The sequence below is a fragment of the Oncorhynchus mykiss genome, chromosome 18 (assembly GCF_013265735.2).
Source record: "Oncorhynchus mykiss isolate Arlee chromosome 18, USDA_OmykA_1.1, whole genome shotgun sequence".
Taxonomy (NCBI): domain Eukaryota; kingdom Metazoa; phylum Chordata; class Actinopteri; order Salmoniformes; family Salmonidae; genus Oncorhynchus; species Oncorhynchus mykiss.
This window is the reverse complement of record NC_048582.1, coordinates 16,337,760-16,346,085: the sequence shown is the minus strand read 5'-3', so window position 1 is coordinate 16,346,085 and position 8,326 is coordinate 16,337,760. Positions and strand designations below refer to the sequence as shown.

General features: G+C 45.0%; 1 pseudogene; it reads right to left on the bottom strand.

Annotated features, from left to right (window-relative positions):
- Positions 1–324: 324 nt before the first annotated feature.
- Positions 325–7,761, bottom strand: LOC110495668 (annotated as a pseudogene).
- Between the last annotated feature and the right edge of the window lie 565 nt (positions 7,762–8,326).

Below are 8,326 nucleotides of genomic sequence, written 5' to 3'. Positions count from 1 at the left end.
TCTATATCTAGGTTTAGGTAGAGTGTAGCGTAGGTGGCAGCCTGAAACCACAGGCAAAGATGGACAGTTTCTGTTAGATGTATTTAAAATACTTATTTGAATTCTGAGTATTTTGTAATTTGACTTACACTTGGCTGAACTACAATCCAATGTATTTTGTATTTTCAAAATACTGTAATTTGGATTTACAAAATACTTTTCTATACCATTTTTTGATAGCGGTTCACATTTTGTGGCCCTTCCTTCACCCTGCATTGGTATCAGAAGTCTGATAGCACTATGGTGTGATAAAATTGCTAAATTAATGAATGTGTGTTTGTCATCGGCAAGAACTTGGGAGTTTTATTTGGGATTAAAAGAAAGGGAATAGAGCTAAGCACAGGCATAGTCCTAAAGGAAAACCCGGTTGTCTGCTTTCCAACAGACACAGAGACAAATCCACCTTTCAGCAGGACAATAGCCTAAAACGCAAGGCCAAATATACACTGGAGTTACTTATCAAGACGATATTGAATGTTTGAGTGGCCTAGTTACAGTTTTGACTTAAAAATTGACTTGAAAATGGCTTTTTAACAATGATCAACAACCAACTTGACAGAGCTTGAAGAATTTTTGAAAGAATAAATGGGCAAATATTATACAATCCAGGTTTGCAAAGCTCTTCGAGACTTACCCAGAAAGCTATAATTGCTTCCAAAGGTAATTCTAACACGTATTGACTCAGGGGGTTGAATACTTATCTAATGAAGATATTAGTGTTTTATTTTCCATTTAATTTGTTGCGAATTTTTTTCCACTTTGACATGAGTATGTAGTGTAAATCGTTGACAAAAAATGACAATTACATCTATTTTAATCGCACTTTGTAACAACATTTTGAAAAAGTCAAGCGGTGTGAATACTTTAAGGCACTGTACCATACGAAATGTAACATTACATACTAGATTTACGTTTGCTATGTTACATCTACCCCTGAATCCATGTTGGAGGACCACCAAGGTTGGACATTTTTGTTCTAGCCAAGCTCAAGCACACCTGATTCACTGGGCTTGAACTTTTGGGGTGGTGTAGGAAACACAAGTTAAGAAACACTTCTTTAGATGTCACATGTAGACATATTACATATAAACTATATTGTGTATGTCACAGGTTGAGATCCCCTCCTACAGAGAGAAGTAGATGAAGAGGAACACCCCCACAGAGCAGACCAGCACCAGGCCCATGTTGAGGATGAGTCTGGTTCTGGGGGTCTCCTGGAGCATCTCCTGCAAAAGTCTCTCTTCCTCCTCAGCTGATCTGGGCCGGGTCTTAGCCGGTTCCTCCTTAAACCCACAGAACCACTCTAGAACCCTCACACACCTCCCCTTCTCCCCTTCTACTCCTCCACAGCAGACCACCCAAGGCTTCTCTTGGTTTACCGCCATTCCGGTGCTTGAAAAGGTCGGGTGGCCACCATTTTGGAGATTAGATGGAGACTCCATATAGGATAAAGCCTCCACCCCATTATGGAGGTCTTTGGTCGTCTCCTTGTCCATGCAGCCGTTCCCATTGACATGGGTCTTAGTTTGGGGGTTCAGCTTGCTCATCTCCTCGTCTCTCTCTATGTTTAGGGTTGTGTTTCTTTGGCGTAGCCCCCAGAAGGTAGTGGTGCGGACCTGCTCTATGCTCGGTGGAGGGGTGCAGAGACTAACCACCACAGCCACCAGGCCTGAGATCCAGAACAGCCCGGCTGCCACGTACATGAAATGAACGTCCTTGACAAAAGACGGCCGCTCGTCCGGCTCGTCGCAGTGGGGCTCTCTGTAGACGAACGCAAGCACCAGTCTCGTGGCGCCCAACGCGAACCCCACTATGCCACCCCAGAACGCACCAGTCTCATTGCAGCGCCGCCATAGGACGCCCAGCAGGAATAGGGCAGCGATGGGTGGGGTCAGGTAGTCAGACACTTCCTGGATGTAGTAGAACATCTGGCCTCCCTGCATCTCGATGATGACTGGAACCCAGGCGATGCTGATAACCACCATGAACACCACGAACACACGTCCCACCACCATCAGCTCCCTCGACGAAGCCCGCTCCCGCGCCATTTTGTAAATGTCCAAGGTGAAGATGGTGCTGGCAGAGTTGAAGATGGAGTCCAGGTCGCTCATGAGCGCTGCGATCATCACCGCCATCATCAGGCCACGCAGACCCACCGGCATGACGGACATCACCAGGCGGGGGTAGGCGATGTTTGAGCACCCGGCCCTGGATCCACACACCTCCATGCAGTGTTCTGGGCTGATACACGCCAGCTCATCTGCAAACAGTATGCGGGAGATCATCCCGGGAATGACGATGATGAACATGGGCAGGATCTTGAGGAAGCCGGCCATCAGTGTGGCGCCTTTAGCGTGGGAGATGCTCCGTGCGGCTAGCACCCGCTGGACGATGACCTGGTCGGCACACCAGTACCAGATGGAGGCCGGGGTCTGGCCAAGGAGGAAGCCCGGCCAGGGGAGGTCCTTGTCCAGCGGGCCCCTTAGGATGCGCAGGGAGTCGGGCTTGGGCTCCACGTGGCAGGAGGGGATGTAGGTGAAGTTGGAGGATGCTAATATTGCTGTGATGTTCGGTCTGGCTTCCATGTACTTGGTCCGCACCCCTTCCAGGCCACCCACTTTTACCAGGCTAATGGCGGTTAGGCATAGCGCGCCACCAATCATCAGGAATGCCTGGAGGGTGTCGGTGTAGATGACTGCAACTAGGCCCCCTGTGACGGTCAGCAACGCGGTCACGGTGATGAGGAGGATGATGGACAGATAGAGATTCCAGCCCAGTGACTCCTGGATGAAGAGCGCTCCGGAGTACAGGTCCACAGAGAGCTTGGTGAAGATGTAGAGCAGCAGAGAGAGAGCAGCGAAGTAGACCTTGAGCCGTCGGCCGCCGAAGCGCTTGGCCAGGTACTCTGGCATTGTGTAGACCCCAGAGTGGATGTAAACAGGGATGAACACCCAGCCCAGGAGCTGGAGGAGCAGGAGGGCATTGAACTCCCATGCGGCGACTCCGAACCCGCTGGCCGCCCGGACCCTGCAAGGCCAATGAAATGCTCGCTGCCAATGTTGCTGACGAACAGAGAGGCACCAATCATAGCCCAGTTCATTGATCGGCCGGCCAGGAAGTAACCGCTCACAGTGCTCCGATTGGCTTTCATCATGGCGAAGAAGCCAATGGCAAGGACCAGGATGAAGTACATTACCACAACAACGATGTCCGCCGCCTCCATGGTGGTGGGAGCCATCTTGGATAATACTTCTAAAGACAGTTATTGAGGAGTTAGGTGATATGGTTGCTAGTGATATGGTGATATGGTTGCTAGTGATATGGTGATATGGTTGCTAGTGATATGGTGATATGGTTGCTAGTGATATGGTGATATGGTTGCTAGTGATATGGTGATATGGTTGCTAGTGATATGGTGATATGGTTGCTTTAGTGATCAGTATCCTTTCAATTTAAGTACCAGTCTTTCAGTTGATTATGAGAGATTCTAAGACACTGAATGCTTGGATGTTGCAGGCGAGTCAGGTGCAGTTTAGGTCTTGGTGAGGTATTCCCACAGAAAGGCACCCTAAGGGTTGACAGGGAACACTGTAGGTTGGAGGTAGCAGCTCATCTGTATCGACACTCCTACAACAGAGCACAAAAACACACAACAGATCAGGGTTGGAAAAACCTTTTTTAAATAAACAGAGGTTAAATAAATAAGAAGATATACAGTACATCTAAAACTGTGTTTCCCCAAAGAAATAGCGGGTCAAGAAACTGGTTTTGAGTTGTGGCAAAAGTATTTTAATTAAGTCGTGGCTGGGTCCTGGCCAGGAACATTGGTTTCGCTGACTTGGTTGGCCACTAAAAAACCTCAAAAGATATAAAAGGCTAACGGTGAAAAAGGCATGTGAACCACTGATCTATAACACATAGCTAACAGTATAGTAGTACTAGTCTTGTATGAGTTTTGCACAGTTCAATGGGTGCATGCATACTTACCCCTACCAGTCCCACCCTCACGCTGTATTTCTCAGTTTAACGGACTCCCCTTATAGCTGTGTAAACAGTCATCCAATTTTAACATGCAGTAGCTGGATCTTCGTGTGTCAGATGGGTGTACATATTTGTGGTCGTCAGGTTTGACTCAGATTTATGTCAAATAGTTCCATAGGGTGTCGTTTGCTCATCTGGGTTATTTTGAAGAGATGCATGTCACAAAGGGATGGATGTGTCTGAGTTATTGTACGCCCAAATGTGTGCTCCTTCCAGACTCAATAGCTCTGGTGTGTGTGATTCTAACACAGTGTTTATGAGACAGTCAAAGCCTCGCAGGGCTATGGACATAGGGATGTGTCTGTTACTGACATTAATTCTAAATGTGTCCAGGAAAAGCCTCGCAGGGATATGGACATAGGGATGTGTCTGTTACTGACATTCATTCTAAATGTGTCCAGGCAAAGCCTCGCAGGGCTATGGACATAGGGATGTGTCTGTTACTGACATTCATTCTAAATGTGTCCAGGCAAAGCCTCGCAGGGCTACCACACCACATTCAAATTGGAGGATAACCCTAAGCGAAAGACTTGACAGACAGTAACGATGAATAAGTTAAGGACATTTTTGAACAATCACTAATTCTGATCCAAACTTTACAAAAGTGTCATTAAGGTTAATCTTTCTCTCTGGCTTTATCTGGTGACTCCATAATTATAGATAGACAGAATATATGATTGATTAGCAGTAAACTACACATAGTTCTACTAGTAATTGAACTACATTTACTATATAGTAATTTAACTACATTTTGCAGGAGCGTAGTGGTAGTTGAACTTAATTCAAATGTTGGTAGGGTTTTCAGTAGCTAACTACTGAAACTACACTACTTTTTAAAATGGGTGAAGTAGGCAAGAATTTCCTTTCTTTTTCTGCATCAGACCTGCCTAATTCTTACTTGAAACATAGTTTAAGTGTTTAATAGTGATGGATTCTGGGTTCTGACTCCTAAACTTGGAATAGTGCTATAGTCTAGGTTCTACACCAGAAGTTAATTGTTATCTGAAGGAAAAATGTATATGGTGGAGGCTAAGCTTGGAATGTACTGAGTAAGGGAAGGATAATCACATGTGGCAGGCACTGATAAGGGTGGTGAGATGTGGATTAGTGACGAAGGGGGCCGAGGTCAGCTCAGATCACATTAAGGGAGATGGAACAGTTTATTGCCCACATCACTTAATTTCCTGCCTAGCAATAAAGATGTAATGTTTAAAGAGAAGGAGGACGTCACCCAAATTGGGGTTTATATACTACCACTGGTGGAAGCATGTCTTTGTCTTATGCAGCTGTATGACCCAGTGGGTGAATGAACTTGGTTTACTCTTTACTAATCGTCCGTGAGTTTTACTAGGTCAATTTAGAACCTAACACCATTCCCACAGTGAAGCATGGTGGTGACAGCATCATGCTGTGGGGATGTTTTTCATAGGCAGGGACTGGGAAACTGGTCAGAATTGAAGGAATGATGGATGGCGCTAAATACAAGGAAATTCTTGAGGGGAAACCTGTTTCAGTCTTCCAGAGATTTGAGACTGAGACGGAGGATCACCTTCCAGCAGGACAATGACCCTAAGCATACTGCTAAAGCAACACTCGAGTGGTTTAAGGGGAAACATTTCAATGTCTTGGAATGGCCTAGTCAAAGCCCAGACCTCAATCCAATTGAGAATCTGTGGTATGACTTAAAGATTGCTGACCACCAGCGGAACCCATCCAACTTGAGGGAGCTGGAGCAGTTTTGCCTTGAAGAATGGGCAAAAATCCCAGTGGCTAGATGTGCCAGGCTTATAGAGACATACCCCAAGAGACTTGCAGCAGCTGTAATTGCTGCAAAGGTGGCTCTACAAAGTATTGACTTGGGGGGGGGGGGGTGTATAGCTATGCACGCTCAGATTCTTAATTGCTTTGTCTTATTTCAGGTTTGTTTCACCACAAAAAAAATATTTTGCATGGTATGTGGTATGCATGTTATGTAAATCAAATGATACAAACCCTAAAAAAGATTTCATTTTAATTCCAGGTTGTAAGGCAACAAAATAGGAAAAATGCCAAGGGGGGGGTGAATACTTTCGCAAGCCACTGTATCGTGGATAAATTGGGACTGACTGATCTTCAAATAATATGAAGTAGATATTTATGAGTAGTTATTTTTATCGATCAGTCTGCAGCCGCCCACAGGAAGTGATCCAGTCCAGAGGCATGTTGGATCACTGTTTGTGATCAGGCCTCTCTCATCTTTTTAAGTGGGAGAACTTGCACAATTGGTGGCTGACTAAATTCTTTTTTGCCCCACTGTGTGTCTTAGCACTGAAGACGGACACCTGTTTTCTGGGTTGCGTCGCTTCCTGTGCCCCTTTTTGTTTAATTTGGTTGTGTCTGATTTTAAGTAGCATGTTAAATTCCATATACAATTTAACTGAACAGAGTACCACAGTATGAGTCATACCACAGTATGTGCCCTCCTAGGTTTTGCAGTCTCTCCCATGGGTGGTTCTGAGCGCAGGTGAGAAAGCCAGTCTCTCCCGTTCTTGTCCGAGAGACACTAACTGGCCTGGGGCATATCAAGGTGCCTTGTGGGTGAAGGCTAAATGGAACTGGTTGGAGGTGTGTGGTCTGGTGATCTGAGGGCAATGTGCCAGCAATAGGGCAGGTCAACACCGCTATGGGAGCCCTGGCTGCCTCAGAACACCATGTGGTAGAGTTGCTAGCAGGTATTGGAGGTCTATTTTTCCGTGGGGACTTTGTTGTATAGTTAGAGTTTCAGGGAGTTTATCTTTGAGTGCAATTTGTGTGTTCTAACCCGTGTGTAAAACCTATTATTGCACATGTACTTTTGCAGAGTTTCAATATTAAGTGCAAGGAAACACTCATTTTAAGTGGGTGAGAATGTCACCTGTGATTTATTGGCATGTTTAATCTGAGTAGCATTTTCTTTTGGTTAAATGCCTGGTAATGAGCTAAATGATAGTATTTAAAACTCTTTTTTTCCAGGCAGCTGCCCACAGGAAGTGACGCTGTCCCGAGGCATGGTGGATCATTGTTCGCTGAAAGCTTATTATGACAGGCTGATATGTTTGGTGAGAGTACAAATGGAGACTGTGCTGCGAGGTTTGCTACACTGACTAAATCTAGATGATGGACACCTACCTGATGGGCTTGCTGTGCCCCTTTGTTTGCGTCTGATTTTAAAGTAACGGTAACGACATCGAAATGAACATAACTGAATTGTGAAACCAAATTGAGAATGCGCCGGTACTGAGACTGTGTTGAAACTGATAAAAGCATGCCTTACAAAATAATTGTTAGTCATTTTTGTCTGCCTCTTACTTCACGCTGCCTGCTCAACTAAGACCTAGAACCTGTCACTTTCCACGTGACAAACGCACCACTGTTTAGGATGTTTCTTCAGCCTGACTCCATACATTTAATTATGACTTTTGTAACGCTTGTACTTACCATTTCCAACAGCCCTTCTGACTAATCTCTCCAACACCGGACTCGCGGCATCAATCACGCTCCTTCCTAGTAGGCAGGTAGATTAGGTGCAACTTTTTTCACAGGTTGCGTTCCAATTTTGGTTTGACAGCATAGTGCCATTTCTATGAACACGCCCCCCATCTTTGCCTATGGCGTAGATGCACGCTCTAGCCTCACGTTTTAGCATAATTGGTGACGAAAAGGGTAAGAATGTTAAAATAATTTAAAGAAATTTTAAAATTCCCATTTCCGGAATAAAAAAAATACAATTTAATTAGGTTTCCATTGAATTTTCAACTCTACTGATGGTCTTGCAACCGAATGTGTATTGGGACGTGCGCGCTAGCCACCAGCTCATTCCGACATTTCTTGATTCCTTTTCAGGTGTATATATAGATAATTTACTGCAAGGTCAGGACTTAACATAGCATTTTGCTGCACCCGCTATAACATATTCTAAACCGTTTACTTGTCTTAACGTTGATTTGATGAAATGTTCTGCAAGCACCTTATACGTCTATATGACTTGGAAGTGTGTTTGTGCTCTGGAGGTCATGTGCACACTCCAGGGGTGCAACACCTTTGGCAAAGATGCATGAAATTAAAACACTTTCAGGGGTAGGCTACATCATTCTCCAGTTAATCCTGTACATTACATCCTACTTGATGTTTCATAGCCAGCGATGACAAAACAGCCCATGTTGTTGCCCGATTAGTTAAAAGTTCCCGTGGAACACCCTCATTCCCCCAAAGGGCTTAATCACTAAAC